At 40.6% G+C, this 16,428-nt stretch overlaps 1 protein-coding gene across 1 annotated transcript in view; it reads right to left on the bottom strand.

Moving 5' to 3' along the window:
* Positions 1-16,428, bottom strand: part of LOC128584415 (voltage-dependent N-type calcium channel subunit alpha-1B-like) — a 107,705-nt gene that overhangs the window by 5,311 nt on the left and 85,966 nt on the right.

The raw sequence follows: 16,428 nt of genomic DNA, 5'->3' as shown, positions 1-16,428 counted from the left end.
CCTACCGACTGAGCCACAGGCGTCAACAACTTTTTTTTTTTCCAAGACAGAGTCTCACTCTGTTATCCTGGTAGAATGCCATGGCATCACTCAGAGCAACCTCAAACTCTTGGGCTCAAATGATCCTCTTGCTCAGCCTCCCAAATAGCTGAGATTACAGGCATGCACCGCCTTTCTTTTTTAAAATATCTGATTAATATGAAGGTACAAATGTTTAGGTTATTTTTTTTTCCTAAGGAAAGTTCAAATTGTAGTCCAGCTCTTCACCCAGGTGGCATGCTGTACACCCTCCCATTGTGCATATTAGGTGAGAGCCTGTCAATCACCCTGCCTCTTTTTCTCTCCCCTCTTCCTTCCCAATCCTTCCACTTTCTAGACTATATTTGGGTTTTTCTTTCGTGTGGTATGTAGTTGTTTATATATTGGTTTCATATAAATATTGAATACATTAGATATTTGTTGTGTGAAGTCCCTTATGTGTGATCATTGATGCAGACTATAGACCTACAGTCGAAATGGTATAGAACAAAGAGTGGCTATTTATTTCTTCCCAGCTTATATAGGCACATAACTTAATAAACACATGACTTAAACCTTGGCCCCAGACCTCTTACTGCCTGGTACTTACAGGCCCAGGGATAAACCAGATTAACTGATAACCATTTTACTAAACAGTATCTAAAGCTATCCTTATGGGCAAGGTTTAACCAGATTAACTGATAACTCTTGATCTAGCTTAATCCTCCTAAAAATAGATGACTTAATGGAGAACGTGTTGTTAGCCGTTACTTCTTTGCTCTTATCTGATAAAGCCTGAGGCTCTGGGGGAAAAAGATAGATTGAATACCTGCCTTACTGGCCTCATGGTTTGGAGGCAGTTACTTTAATCTTTAAGCAAGACATAGTCAGGAAATTCTTGAGACATACAAAAACTCATTTGCAAGTCTCTGCTCCCATGTGGGCCTTAAGTCAGGGGGTTTTTATGCCCGCAACCAACCTGGCCATATGGGATTCTGCTCAGTTTCTCACAAGTATGCCTGCACAAAGTCTTTTCACTGCTCCCTCTCAAACAGCTTTTTTGGCCAGAGGCATATAGCCCTTTCACCTATAGATATTTACTTTTCCATTCTTGTGATACTTTACTAAGAAGAATGTGTTTTAACTCTGTCCAGGTAAACACAAAAGATGTAAAGTCTCCATCTTTTCTTATGACTGAATAATACTCCATGGTATACATATACCACAGTTTGTTAATCCATTCATGGGTTGATGAGTACTTGGGGTGCTTCCACATCTTGGCAGTAGTGAATTGATCTGCAATAACATTCTAGTGCAAATGTCCTTGTGGTAAAATGATTTTCTTTTCTTCATTGTAGATACCTAGGAGTGGGAATGCAGGATCAAATTGGAAGTCAACTTTTAGTTCTTGGAGAATTTTTAATACTTTTTCCCATAAAGGTTGTATTACTTTGCAGTTCTCCTAATAGTGTAAAAAGTGTTTCCTTCTCTCCATATCCACACCAGTATCTGCACAGTCAGGATTTTGTGATGTGGGCTAATCTCACTGGAGTTAGGTGCTATCTCAGAGTGGTTTTGATTTGTATTTCTGTGATGATTAGGGACAATGAGCTTGTTCTTGTGCTTGAGCATCAGCTGTCATCTTCACAGAAGTTTCTGTTCAAGTCTCTTGCCCACTTGTAAATGGGATTGTTTACACTTTTTTTTTTTTTTTTGAGACAGAGCCTCAAGCTGTTGCCCTGGGTAGAGTGCTATGGCTTCACAGCTCACAGCAACCTCCAACTCCTGGGCTCAAGCGATTTTTCTGCCTCTGCCTCCCAAGTAGCTGGGACTACAGGCACCCGCCACAACGCCTGGCTATTTTTTAGTTGTAGCTGTCATTGTTGTTTGGCAGACCCAGGCTGGATTCAAACCTGCCAGCTCAGGTGTATGGGGCTGGCGCCTTAGCTGCTTGAGCCACAGGCGCCGAGCCAGGATTGTTTACACTTTACTTGTTGATTAATTTGAGTTCTCTGTAGATTCTAGTCATCATCCCTTTGTTGGATATATAGCAAGGAATATCGTCTCCCATTTTGAAGGATGTTTGCTTTAGTTTTTACCCTTAGCTATGCAGAAGCTTTTTAGTTTGATTATGTCCCATTTATTTTTGGTGTTGCTATAATTACTAAGGGGGTCTTCTCTATAAAATCTTTTCCCAGGCCAATTTTGGTCAGGAATTTTCTTCACACTTTCTTTTAGAATTTTTATCCTTTTGTGTATTAAATTTAAATCTCTTATTCAGTGGTGAGAGGTGCAGGTCCGATTTCAGTCTTGTACACATGGCTAACCAGTTCTCCCAGCACCACTTATTACATAAGGATGATTTTCCCCAGTGCATGCTTTATTTTGACTTATCAAAGATCAGATGGCAAGATGTGGCTGGGTTTATCTCTAGGTTCTTATTACATTCCATGGATCTGTGTCTCTAGTTTTGTGCTGGGACCATGCTGTTTTGATCACTATAGACTTGTAGTGTAACTTAAGGTCTGGTAACATGATGCCACCACATTTTTCTTTTTTTTTGAGACAGGGTCTTACTATGTCGCCCTTGGTAGAGTGCCATGGCATTACAGCTCACAGCAACCTCAAACTCTTGGGCTTAAGTGATTCTCTTGCCTCAGCCTTCCAGCTGCTGGGACTATAGGTGCCTGCCACAATGCCTGGCTATTTTTTGTTATTGTTATCATTGTTTTTTAGCAGGCCCTGGCCGGGTTTGAACCCACCAGCCCCAGTGCATGTGGCCGGCACCCTAACCACTTAGTTATGGGCACTGAGCCAACATTTGTTTTTATTTATTTATTATTTTTTTTTTGTAGAGACAGAGTCTCACTTTATGGCCCTCTGTAGAGTGCCATGGCCTCACACAGCTCACAGCAACCTCCAACTCCTGGGCTTAAGCGATTCTCTTGCCTCAGCCTCCCAAGCAGCTGGGACTACAGGCGCCCGCCACAACACCCGGCTATTTTTTGGTTGCAGTTTGGCTGGGGCCGGGTTTGAACCCGCCACCCTCGGTATATGGGGCCGGTGCCTTACCGACTGAGCCATAGGCGCCGCCCTGTTTTTATTTATTAAAATTATATTGACTATTGAGGTTTTTTTCTGGGTCCATGTTGAGTGAACTATTTTTTCAAGTTCTTTAAAGTATGATATTGATGTTTTGATGGAGATTGCATTAAATCTGTAGATCACTTTGGGTAGTATGGACATTTAATGATGTTGATTCTCCCAGCTATAAGCATGGTATGTTCTTCCATTTGTTAATACCTTTTGCTATTTCTTTTCTCAGGGTTTCATAGTTCTCTTTATAGAGATCCTTCACATCCTTTGTTATACATATTCCCAGGTATTTCATTTTCTCTGGAGTTATTGTTGCTTTGATTCTCAGCATGACTTATTGGCGTATGTGAAGGCTACTGATTTCTGAACATTGACTTTGTATCCCAAGATGTTACTATATTTCTCGATCATTTCTCAGAGCTTTTGGTTGAGTCCCTGGGGTTTTCCAGGTATAAGATTATGTCATCCATGAAGAGTGAGAGTTTGGCCTTCTCCACCCCCATTTGAATAACCTTGATATCCTTCTTTTGACTGATTGTGTTGCTAGGACTTCCAGTACTATGCTGACTGCCAGTGGCAATAGTGGGCATCATTGTCTGGTTCCAGTTCTAAGTGGAAATGCTTTCGGTTTTACTCCATTCAATATGATATTGACTGTGGGTTTGTCACAGATGGCCTCTGTCGGTTTAAGAAATGTCTCACTTATTTTCTTAACTGTTGTTATCAGAAAAGTATGCTGTATTTTTATAAATTTTTTGCATTAATTGAGAGAATCATATGGTTTTTGTTTTTATTTATGTAGTGAATTATGTATTTTAGATTTATGTATGTTGAACCAACCTAACATCCTTGGGATAAAACCCACTTGATCAACATTTATATATTTTTTAATGTGTAGGTGTATTTTGTTTGCTAGGATCTTATGAAATATTTTTTGTATTGATATTCATTAATGATAATGGCCTATAGCTTTCCTTTTTTGTTGAGTCCTTTCCTGGTTTTGGAACCAGGGTGATATTTGCTTCATAGAATGTGTTGGGAAGTATTCCTTCCTTCTCTGTGTTTTGGAATAGGTTATGCAATATAGATACTAGTTCCTCTTTAAAGGCTTGGTAAAATTCTGGTGTGAAATCATCTGGTGCAGGGATTTTCTCTTTTGGAAGATTTTGTATTGTTGATGCAATTTTGGTGCCTGATATAGGTCTGTTTAAAATTTATAGCTCTTTCAGGTTGAGTTTAAGAAGGTAGTGTGTTTTCAGGTCCATTTCCTCTACATTTTCAAATTTCTGGGCACAGAGTTTTTTTGTGGTAATTGTTGAGGATTTTTTATATTTCTGTGGTATCTGTTGTTATTTCTTCTTTTTTTGTTTCTGATTAAGGATATTAGAGATCTTACCTTTCTATTTCTGATTATTCTGGCCAAGAGTTTATTGATCTTATTAATCTTTTCAAAGAACCAACTTTTTGCTTTGCCAGCCTTCCAAATGACTCTTGTGTTCTTGATTTCATTTAATTCTGCTCTGATTTTAATTTCTTTTTCTGCTATGTTTGGGGTTGGATTGTTCTTCCTTTTCCAATTGCTTGACATGGTCTATTAGGTTGTTGATTTGTTCTCTTTCTGTTTTCTGGATGGAGGCACCTAATGCTATAATTTCCCTCTTATGACTGCTTTTGCAGTATCCCACAGGTTGTGATAGCTTGTGGCTTCATTATCATTTTGTTTGAGAAATCTAATGATATTATTTTTAATATCATCCTAATCCAGCTGTCATTCAGCATAAAGTTATTTAGTTTCCATGAATTTATTTGAGTATGAAGATTTCTGTTGTGGTTGAGTTCAACTTTTATTCTGTGATGGTCCAAGAAGATACAAGGAATAATTTCTTTCTTTTTTTTTTTTTATTTTGGCCGGGGCTAGGTTTGAACACACCACCTCTGGCATATGGGACCGGCACCCTACTCCTTGAGCCACAGGTGCCGCCTGAATAATTTCTATTCTTTTGAATTTGATGAGGTTATATTTGTGCCCTAAGACATGATCAATTTCAGAGGATGATCCATGGGTCTATGAGAAGAATTTGTACTCAGTTTTATTAGGATTAAATGTTCTGTATAGGTCTTAAGTTCATTTGTTTTAGGGTCATGTTTAAATCCATTACCTCTTTGTTTAGTTTCTGCTTGGAGGATCTGTCCGATTGTGTCAAAGGGGTTGAAATGAACTATTATGGAGCTAGAAGATATTGTTCAGATCATTTAGGATTTGTTTTATGTATCTGGGATCATTTGGGATAGGTGGATAAATGTTAACGATTGAGATCTCTTCATGTTGTATGCTTCCCTTGACCAGTAGGTAGTGTCTATCCTTGTCTTTCCTTAATTTTGTTGATTTAAAGCCAATTGCATCTTCAAATAAGATTGAAACTTCTTCTTTTTTTTCTGATTTCCATTTTCCTGGAATATTGTTTTCCATCCTTTCTCCTTGAGTCTTGTTTTACCCTTAGGGGGTAGATACATTTCTTGGAAACAGCATCTGTAAAATAGTGTTGATAATGACAACTAGCATGTCCTGAGGTAGGCTAAGCACTAGATCATGTTTTTTTTTTTTTTTAATTGTTAAATCATAGCTGTGTACATAAGTGCAATCAAGGGGTACAATGTGCTGGTTTCATATATAATCTGAAATACTCTCATCAAACTGTTCAATGTAGCCTTCATGGCATTTTCTTAGTTATTGTATGTAGACATTTATATTCTGCATTTAGTAAGTTTTGCCTGTACCCATTCTAAGATACACCATAGGTGTGACCCCACCCATTACTCTCCCTCCACCCTAACCTCCCCCCTCTCTTTCCCTTCCTTGGCCCTTTCCCCATATTCTTGTGCTATAGTTGGGTTATAGCCTTCATGTGAAAGCTATAAATTAGCTTCATAGTAGGGCTGAGTACATTGGATGTTTTTTCTTCCATTCCTGAGATACTTTGCTAAGAAGAATATGTTCCAGCTCCATCCATGTAAACATGAAAGAGGTAAAGTTTCCATCTTTCTTTAAGGCTGCATAATATTCCATGGTATACATGTACCATAATTTGCTAGTCCATTCGTGGGTCGATGGGCACTTGGGCTTCTTCCGTGATTTAGCAATTATGAATTGGGCTGCAATAAACATTCTGGTACAGATATCTTTGTTATATTGTGATTTTTGGTCTTCTGGGTATAAACCTAGTAAAGGAATTATAGGATTGAATGGCAGGTCTATTTTTAGGTCTCTAAGTATTCTCCAAACATCCTTCCAGAAGGGACATATATAGTGTGCATTCCCACCAGCAGTGTAGAAGTGTGCCCTTTTCTCCACATCCACGCCAACATCTCTGGTTTTGAGATTTCATTATGTGGGCTACTCTTACTGGGGTCAGGTGATATCTCAAAGTAGTTTTGATTTGCATTTCTCTGATGATTAAGGATGATGAGATTTTTTTCATGTGTTTGCAGATCATGCGTCTGTCTTCTTTAGTTTCTCTTCAAGTCCCTTGCCCACCCTGAGATGGGATCACTTGTTCTTTTCTTGCTAATACATTTGAGTTCTCTGTGGATTCTGGTTATTAAACCTTTATCACAGGTATAACCTGCAAATATTTTCTCCCATTCTGAGGGCTGTCTGCTTGCTTTACTTACTATGTTCTTGGCTGTGCAGAAGCTTTTTAGTTTGATCAGGTCCCAGTAATGTATTTTTGATACTGCTTCAATTGCCTGGGGAGTCCTTCTCATAAAATATTCACTCAGGCCAATTCCTCCAAGAGTTTTCCCTGCACTTTAAGTATTTTTAGTTTCATGTCTTAAGTTTAAATCTTTTATCCAGTGAGAGTCTATCTTAGTTAATGGTGAAAGGTGTGGGTCCAGTTTCAGTCTTTTACAGATCACCAGCCAGTTCACCCAGCACCATTTGTTAAATAGAGAATATTTTCCCCAATGAATGTTTGGTTTTTTTTATTATTAATTTTTATTTATTTATTTTTTTTTGTAGAGACAGAGTCTCACTTTATGGCCCTCAGTAGAGCGCCGTGGCCTCACACAGCTCACAGCAACCTCCAACTCCTGGGCTTAAGCGATTCTCTTGCCTCAGCCTTCCGAGTAGCCGGGACTACAGGTGCCCGCCACAACGCCCGGCTATTTTTTGGTTGCAGTTCAGCCGGGGCCGGGTTTGAATCCGCCACCCTCGGTAAATGGGGCTGGCGCCTTACCGACTGAGCCACAGGCGCCGCCCCCAATGAATGTTTTTAAATGGCTTGTCAAAGATCAAATACTGGTAAGTTTGCTGGATTCATCTCTTGGTTCTCTATTTTGTTCCAGACATCTACTTCTCTGTTTTTGTGCCAGTACCATGCTGTTTTGATCACTATCGATTTATAGTACAGTCTCAGGTCTGGTAGCGTGATTCCTCCTGCTTTGTTTTTATTGCTGAGTAATGTTTTGGCTTTTCGAGGTTTTTTCTGATTCCGTACAAAAGGAAGTATTATTTTTTCAAGATCTTTAAAATATGACAATGGAGCTTTAATAGGAATTGCATTAAAATTATATATTGCTTTGGGTAGTATAGACATTTTAACAACGTTGATTCTTCCCAGCCATGTTTTTCCATCTGTTAACATCTTCGGCTATTTCTTTTCTTAAAGTTTCATAGTTCTCTTTGTAGAGATATTTCACGTCCTTTGTTAGGTATAGTCCCAAATATTTCATCTTCTTTGGCACTACTGTGTAAGGAATAGAGTCCTCGACTGTTTTTTTGGCTTGGTTATTGTTGGTATATATAAAGGCTACAGATTTATGGGTGTTGATTTTGTAGCCTGAGACGTTGCTGTATTCCTTGATCACTTCTAAAAGTTTTGTAGTAGAATCCTTAGTGTTTTCCAGATATACAATCATATCATCTGCGAAGAGTGAAAGTTTGATCTCTTCTGACCCTATGTGGATACCCTTGATTGTCTTTTCTTCCCTAATTGCAGTGGCTAAAACTTCCATTACAATGTTAAAGAGCAATGGAGACAATGGGCAACCTTGCCTTGTTCCTGATCTAAGTGGAAATGATTTCAATTTAACTCCATTCAATACGATATTGGCTGTGGGTTTGCTGTAGATGGCCTCTATCAGTTTAAGAAATGTCCCTTCTGGGGCGGCGCCTGTGGCTCAGTGAGTAGGGCGCCGGCCCCATATGCCGAGGGTGGCGGGTTCAAACCCAGCCCCAGCCAAACTGCAACAACAACAACAACAACAAAAAATAGCCGGGCGTTGTGGCAGGCGCCTGTAGTCCCAGCTGCTTGGGAGGCTGAGGCAAGAGAATCGTGTAAGCCCAAGAGTTAGAGGTTGCTGTGAGCCGTGTGATGCCACGGCACTCTACCCAAGGGCGGTACAGTGAGACTCTGTCTCTACAAAAAAAAAAAAAAAAAAGAAATGTCCCTTCTATACCAATTTTCTTAAGTGTTCTGATCATGAAGGGATGCTGGATATTATCAAAAGCTTTTTCTGCATCAATTGAGAGAATCATATAGTCTTTTTTTTTTTTTATTGTTGGGGATTCATTGAGGGTACAATAAGCCAGTTACACTGATTGCAATTGTTAGGTAAAGTCCCTCTTGCAATCATGTCTTGCGAGAATCATATAGTCTTTATTTTTAAGTTTCTTTATGTGCTGAATTACATTTATAGATTTACATATATTGAATGAGCCTTGAGACCCTGGGAAAAATCCCATTTAGTCATGGTGTATTTTTTTGATGTGTTGTCGGATTCTGTTTGTTAGGATCTTATTGAGTATTTTAGCATCAATATTCATTAGTGATATTGGTCTATAATTTTCTTTTCTTGTTGGGTCTTTCCTTGGGCATCAAGGTGATGTTTGCTTTGTAGAATGTGCTGGGTAATATTCCTTCTTTTTCTATATTTTGGAAAAGGTTTAGTAATATAGGTACTAGTTCTTCTTTAAAGGTTTGGTAGAATTCTGACGTAAAACCATCTGGTCCTGGGCTTCTCGTTTTAGGGAGATTTTGTATAGTTGATGTTATTTCAGAACTTGATATAGGCCTGTTCAATATTTCCACTTCATTCTGGCTAAGTCTTGGTAGGTGGCATACTTCCAGGTATTGGTCAATTTCTTTCAGATTTTCAGATTTCTGAGAGTAAAGTTTCTTGTAGTATTCGTAAAGGATTTTTTGAATTTCTGAGGGGTCTTTTGTTATTTCATCGTTACTATTTATGATTGATGAAATTAGAGATTTTACTCTTTTTTTCCTGGTTAGGTTAACTATTTTATTGATCTTTTATCTATTTTATCGATCTTTTCCAAAAAACAACTTTTGGATTTATTGATCTGTTGTATAATTCTTTTGTTTCCAATTTTGTTTAATTCTGCTCTGATTTTCGTTATTTATTTTCTTCTGCTGGGTTTGGGGTTGGAATGTTCTTCTTTCTCCAGTTGCTTGAGATGTCCCATTAAGTTATTAACTTCCTCTCTTTCGGTTTTCTTGAGGAAGGCTTGCAGTGCTATAAAATTCCCTCTTAGGACTGCCTTTGCATTATCCCAGATTTTCTGATAATTTGGTCTTCATTGTTGTTTTGTTCCAAAAATTTGGTGATTTCCTTCTTAATCTCATCTATAACCCATCTAACCTTCAGCATAAGGTTGTTTAGCTTCCATGTTTTTGTATGTGTATGCAGATTCCTGTTGTTATTGAGTTAGAGTTAGGGGTAGGGTTGGGGTTAGGGTTAGGGATTAGGGTTAGGGTTAGGGTTGGGGTTGGGTTAGGGTTAGGGGTTAGGATTAGGGTTAGTGTTAGGGAGAAGAAGAGTTAGGGTTAGGGTAGGGATAGGGTTAGGTTTAGGGTTAGGGGTTGGGGTTAGGGTTAGGGCTGGGGTTGGTGTTGGGGTTAGGGTTAGGGTTAGGGTTAGGGGTTAGGGTTGGGGTTGGGGTTAGGGTTTAGGGTTAGGGTTCGGGTTGGGGTTAGGGTTAGGGCTAGGGCTAGGGTTAGGGTAGGGTTAGGGTTAGGGGTTAGGGGTTAGGGTTAGGGGTTAGGGTTAGGGCTAGGGCTAGGGTTAGGGTTAGCGCTAGGGCTAGGGCTACGGTTAGGGTTAGGGCTTTTGCTAGGTTTAGGGTTAGGGTTAGTGTTAGGGTTTAGGCTTAGGGTTGGGGGTTAGGGTTAGGGTGTTAGGGTTAGGGTTAGGGGGTTAGGGTTAGGGTTAGGGTTAGGGGTTAGGGTTAGGGCTAGGGCTAGGGTTGGGGCTGGGGTTGGGGTTAGGGTTAGGGTTTGGTTAGGGTTAGGGTTAGGGGTTAGGGTTGGGGTTGGGGTTAGGGTTAAGGTTTAGGGTTGGGGTTGGGGTTAGGGTTAGTGTAAGGGTTGGGGTTGGGGTTAGGGGTTAGGGGTTAGGGTTAGGGCTAGGTTTAGGGTTAGGGTTAGGGCTAGGGCTAGGGGTAGGGTTAGGGTTAGGTCTAGGGTTAGGGCTAGGGCTAGGGTTAGGGTTTATGGGTTAGGGTTAGGGTTGGGTTAGGATAGGATTAGGGTAGGGTTAGGGTTAGGGTTAGGGGTTGGGGTTAGGGTTGGGGTTAGGGTTAGGTTTAGGGTAGGGTAGGGTTGGGTTAGGATAGGGTTAGGGTTAGGGTTAATGGTAAGGGTTAGGGCTAGGGATTAGTGTTAGGGCTAGGGTTAGGGCTAAGGTTAGGTTTGGGGTTTGGGGTTAGGGTTAGGGTAAGGGTTAGGATTAGGTGTTAGGGTTTAGGGGTTAGGGTTGGGGTTGGCGTTGGGGCTGGGGTTAGGGCTTAGGGCTAGGGTTTAGGGCTTAGGGCTTAGGGTTAGGGCTAGGGCTAGGGTTAGGATTGGGTTATGGTTAGGGTCAGGGGTTAGGGTTATTGTTAGGGTTTAGGGTTTGGGTTAGGGTTAGGGTTTAGGTTTAGGGTTAGGGGTTAGGGTTAGGGGTTAGGGGTTAGGGTTGGGGTTGGTGTTGGGGTTAGGGCTAGGGCTTAGGGTTAGGGTTTAGGGTTTAGGGTTAGTGTTTAGGGTTAGGGTTAGGGTTATGTTTGGGGTTAGGGTTAGGGTTAGGGGTTAGGAGTTAGGGTTGTGGTTGTGGTTGGGGTTAGGGTTAGGGTTAGGGGTTAGGGTTAGGGTTAGGATAGTGTTATTGTTAGGTTTGGGGTTGGGGTTGGGGTTAGGGGTTAGGGTTAGGGTTCCATGTCAAAAAATCCCCAAAATCCATACATACAAACCCAGAAACAAAACTAAAAAACGATAATGGATGCTGTTATCCTAAATAACCACTACATACTAGACACTACTAGACAAGCCCTGATGAAATCAGATAAGCCTACATGCCATTATCTAAAAACGATGTATTCACTTCCAAACTCTACTATCATAGAGTTGGTAGACTTCATAATACCAAAGACAAAGGACACTCTATACATGCAATAAAATATTAACTATAAATTTAGTCTAAATAAAAATACTTTAGAAATATAACCACTTTAAAAACACAACAACAAAAAATTTTTTTTGCATTTTTTTCTTTTCTTTTTCTTTTTTTTGGCTGGGGCCCGGTTTGAACCCACCACCTCTGGTATATGGGGCCGGTACCCTGCTCCTTTGAGCCACAGGCACCACCCAAAACAACAAAAACAATTTTTTTAACCTTAGGCTCTATAGGCAAAGAGATCTACTTAATATATACTATGCTAGTTAATAACATTACTTCTACTTTTACTATATATAAAAAAGTAACTTCCAAACACCCTCCCCAGAAGAACAGCTCTTTAAAAAGACATCCTTGCTGTTTGAAATTACTGACTTTTCTATAAATAAAAATATAATATTTTATCTCTTATCCACTCTTCCATTATTTAATTTAAATGACAGACTCATTAGTCCAACAACAGCCACACTCACGCACAGGAACAAATGACAAAGCAACAGTTGCAAAGCAAGTGGCACTGACAAGCCTGAGAAGCAGGTGTACGCAGACTGCTAGGACTTGCACCTCCCTGAGCAGCCGCAGGTGATGAAGCGAAGTGAGCCCCAGGATTGAACTGTCAGATAGGAACTGGATATTTCCCGATTTGGGAGTCAACGGCCGCCACCTAGGACAATGTCTCTGCTTTGGGTCCAACACCTGATAGTACTTTATGCAGTGGCCAATCTCACATAGCAAATGAAAGGCAGGATAAAGAACACGTTGTGCTGCTATTTTGAGTTCCCTAGAAGTATAAAATAATTGGAAGTAAAAGACTTTTTTTTTTTTGAGACAGAGTCTTATTTTGTCACCCTGGGTAGAGTGCTCTGGTGCCATGGCTCACAGCAACCTCAAACTCGGGCTCAAGCGATCCTCCTGCCGTAGCCTCCACCCCAGTAGCTGGGACTACCGGCATCTGTCACCAGCACCAGTAAGTAACAACTTTTACAAACAATCTTGTCAACACCCTGTCAGGAAAGCAGAGATGACATCAAACTTCGTTGCAAAGGCCAAGCCTGACCCAAATCCAGGTCAGCACAGCTGGGGAACCAACAGTCTGATGTCACTTCAGTGTGGAAAAGCCACTAAGTGGATGTCACACCAGCGGACACTGCAACCCATGTGTGGAGGACCTCGGTGTGGTGGACAATGTGGTCTCCGTTTCCATTTTCCATACGGAGACCCCCTCCTGGATCTCTAACCCTAACCTTCACCCTACGCCCCTAAACTTTATCTTGCAGGCCTCTCTGACCATAATTAACACCCAAACAGGACCCTAACTTTAGCCACACCTAGGTACCCAAACCCTCTATCCCAAGGTTCACCTGAAGCAAATATTTATGGATGAAATGTATTCCATAGTATACATATACCACAATTTGTTCATCCACATGTGGGTTGATGAGCATTTCAGTTGCTTTCACCACTTGGCAGTTAAGAATTGGGCTGGAATAAACATTCTGGTGCACATATCTCTGTGGTAAAACGATTTCTGTTTCAGGGATCGTCAAACTTGTTAAAGAGGGGACCAGTTCACTGTCCCTTTCAACCACAATCTACACTTTAGAGACTTCCACTTACAAATACTAGTCACCACAAGACATCTGCATTTACAAAAACAAAACATATGCCTATATAAACACAACCACTAGACCAGTGATTGTCAACCACTTCACCATGGCACACAGCTGTGCCATGAGAGGATCTTAGGTGTGCCATGATAATTTTTAAATTTCATTATTTTTCAAAAGAAGTTCAAAGCACAATTTTTTTTTACTCTTTTTCTGATCAACATAATTTAAGTGTGCCACAAAAGTTTAAATATAGATTCATGTGCACCACGAGATAAAGAAGGTTGAAAACCACTGCTCTAAACAAATATCCACTTCTGCCCTCACAGAACTGATTACAGAGCCCACTATTCGCACTGCCCCCTTTTCATCAAGAAATGTTTAAAACAGTCAATGACTGGGATTCGTGGACCACAACAGAGAGAAAAGGACAGCAAACTCCAGTTAGAACAATACATCCCTCTATCTTCTTAATTAACTGAGACTGTAACAATTACTCAAAAGATAGACATTCTACCCTCCCATCAAGATAAAAATGTATAAAGTTATTTAATTCACCTAATAATAAATATATCAAATTTTATTTAACAGTTGAGGTCCCTACACTATTACACATCTTGTACCTTTCATAAACCATATACAAAAACGTACAACACTCACCAGACACACCTAATAAATATACTCAAAAACTACATCTCCCCAACACCTGCCATAGTCATAGACACCCATTCATTTCTACCAAATATGTCTTCTTAACCATTTTATAATGCCTGCTATGACTATAAGTCTTAATATTCAGATTAGCCACTTGGCCTGTACAAAAGCTTAAATACTACTTCTCAAGCTAGAAACACTGTTAATACAAAATGAAGACCACTTTAAAAAACTTAAAAGATCAAAGTACACTAAACAACACCTTACTAAGTTATAACCATAAATGACAAAATTTCAAAGATACATATTATTTTGTTTAATGATGCCCAGTCAATTAAAAATACAAACTATTAATAATATAATCCAAAACATCACTCAAAAGAAAAAATTCTTTAACACTAAAATACAAACACGATGGTCCTAACACAATAACCACATTGGGAAGGGGGCTCCTCCTGTTACTCCTATTACTATCTATATTACTATATACAAAACATGCCTGCCCTCCTGTCTCTTTGTTCATTGTATTAATTTCAAACTAAAATACCTAATGATCCCAAAATTAATACGTGAAATCATAGCCATTGCTCCCATGTCAAAAAATCCCCAAAATTCATACATACAAACCCAGAAACAAAACTAAAAAACGATAATGGACGCTGTTATCCTAAATAACCACTACATACTAGACACTACTAGACAAGCCCTGATGAAATCAGATAAGCCTACATGCCATTATCTAAAAATGATGTGTTCACTTCCAAACTCTACTATCATAGAGTTGGTAGACTCCATAATACCAAAGACAAAGGACACTCTATACATGCAATAAAATATTAACTATAAATTTAGTCTAAATAAAAATACTTTAGAAATATAACCACTTTAAAAACACAACAACAAAAAATTTTTTTTGCATTTTTTTCTTTTCTTTTTCTTTTTTTTGGCTGGGGCCCGGTTTGAACCCACCACCTCTGGTATATGGGGCCGGTACCCTGCTCCTTTGAGCCACAGGCACCACCCAAAACAACAAAAACAATTTTTTTAACCTTAGGCTCTATAGGCAAAGAGATCTACTTAATATATACTATGCTAGTTAATAACATTACTTCTACTTTTACTATATATAAAAAAGTAACTTCCAAACACCCTCCCCAGAAGAACAGCTCTTTAAAAAGACATCCTTGCTGTTTGAAATTACTGACTTTTCTATAAATAAAAATATAATATTTTATCTCTTATCCACTCTTCCATTATTTAATTTAAATGACAGACTCATTAGTCCAACAACAGCCACACTCATGCACAGGAGCAAATGGCAAAGCAACAGTTGCAAAGCAAGTGGCACTAACAAGCCTGAGAAGCAGGTGTACGCAGACTGCTGGGACTTGCACCTCCCTGAGCAGCCGCAGGTGATGAAGCGAAGTGAGCCCCAGGATTGAACTGTCAGATAGGAACTGGATATTTCCCGATTTGGGAGTCAACGGCTGCCACCTAGGACAATGTCTCTGCTTTGGGTCCAACACCTGATAGTACTTTATGCAGTGGCCAATCTCACATAGCAAATGAAAGGCAGGATAAAGAACACGTTGTGCTGCTATTTTGAGTTCCCTAGAAGTATAAAATAATTGGAAGTAAAAGACTTTTTTTTTTTTTGAGACAGAGTCTTATTTTGTCACCCTGGGTAGAGTGCTCTGGTGCCATGGCTCACAGCAACTTCAAACTTGGGCTCAAGCGATCCTCCTGCCGTAGCCTCCACCCCAGTAGCTGGGACTACCGGCATCTGTCACCAGCACCAGTAAGTAACAACTTTTACAAACAATCTTGTCAACACCCTGTCAGGAAAGCAGAGATGACATCAAACTTCGTTGCAAAGGCCAAGCCTGACCCAAATCCAGGTCAGCACAGCTGGGGAACCAACAGTCTGATGTCACTTCAGTGTGGAAAAGCCACTAAGTGGATGTCACACCAGCGGACACTGCAACCCATGTGTGGAGGACCTCGGTGTGGTGGACAGTGTGGTCTCTGTTTCCATTTTCCATACGGAGACCCCCTCCTGGATCTCTAACCCTAACCTTCACCCTACGCCCCTAAACTTTATCTTGCAGGTCTCTCTGACCATAATTACCACCCAAAAAGGACCCTAACTTTAGCCACACCTAGGGACCCAAACCCTCTATCCCACAGGTTCACCTGAACCAAATTATCATCCAAAACGGAGCCCTGACCTGAGGGGCCTGAACTCTCTTCATGCCGCAGGCCCCCCAGACATCAACCATGAGGCAAAGTCAGGAACGAACCCAGCCCTCACTCCAGGGGACAGAACGTTCTTCATTCTACAGCCACCATCCCCATCACCCATCATGCCAAGCCGAGCCCGAGCCAGCCCGAACCCCAGTGGCCTCTGTGCCCGGTGTGTGAGGACCTCGGACACAGCGCACTCTCCATTTTCAACCCAGAACCTCCCCCTCCCGGTTCTCTGAACACCAGCTGCCCCTGGGCAGGCAGGGCTGGGACAGGAAGGTCGCACTCAGGGTTGGAATCGCAGAACCCCGGTGTCCTGAGGGCGTCGCGCTGAGGTGGTCGCCAGGCCTGGTCCCCT

This window comes from Nycticebus coucang, chromosome 4 (assembly GCF_027406575.1).
Source record: "Nycticebus coucang isolate mNycCou1 chromosome 4, mNycCou1.pri, whole genome shotgun sequence".
In the NCBI taxonomy this organism is placed as follows: domain Eukaryota; kingdom Metazoa; phylum Chordata; class Mammalia; order Primates; family Lorisidae; genus Nycticebus; species Nycticebus coucang.
This window is presented reverse-complemented; position numbering and strand designations above follow the sequence as displayed.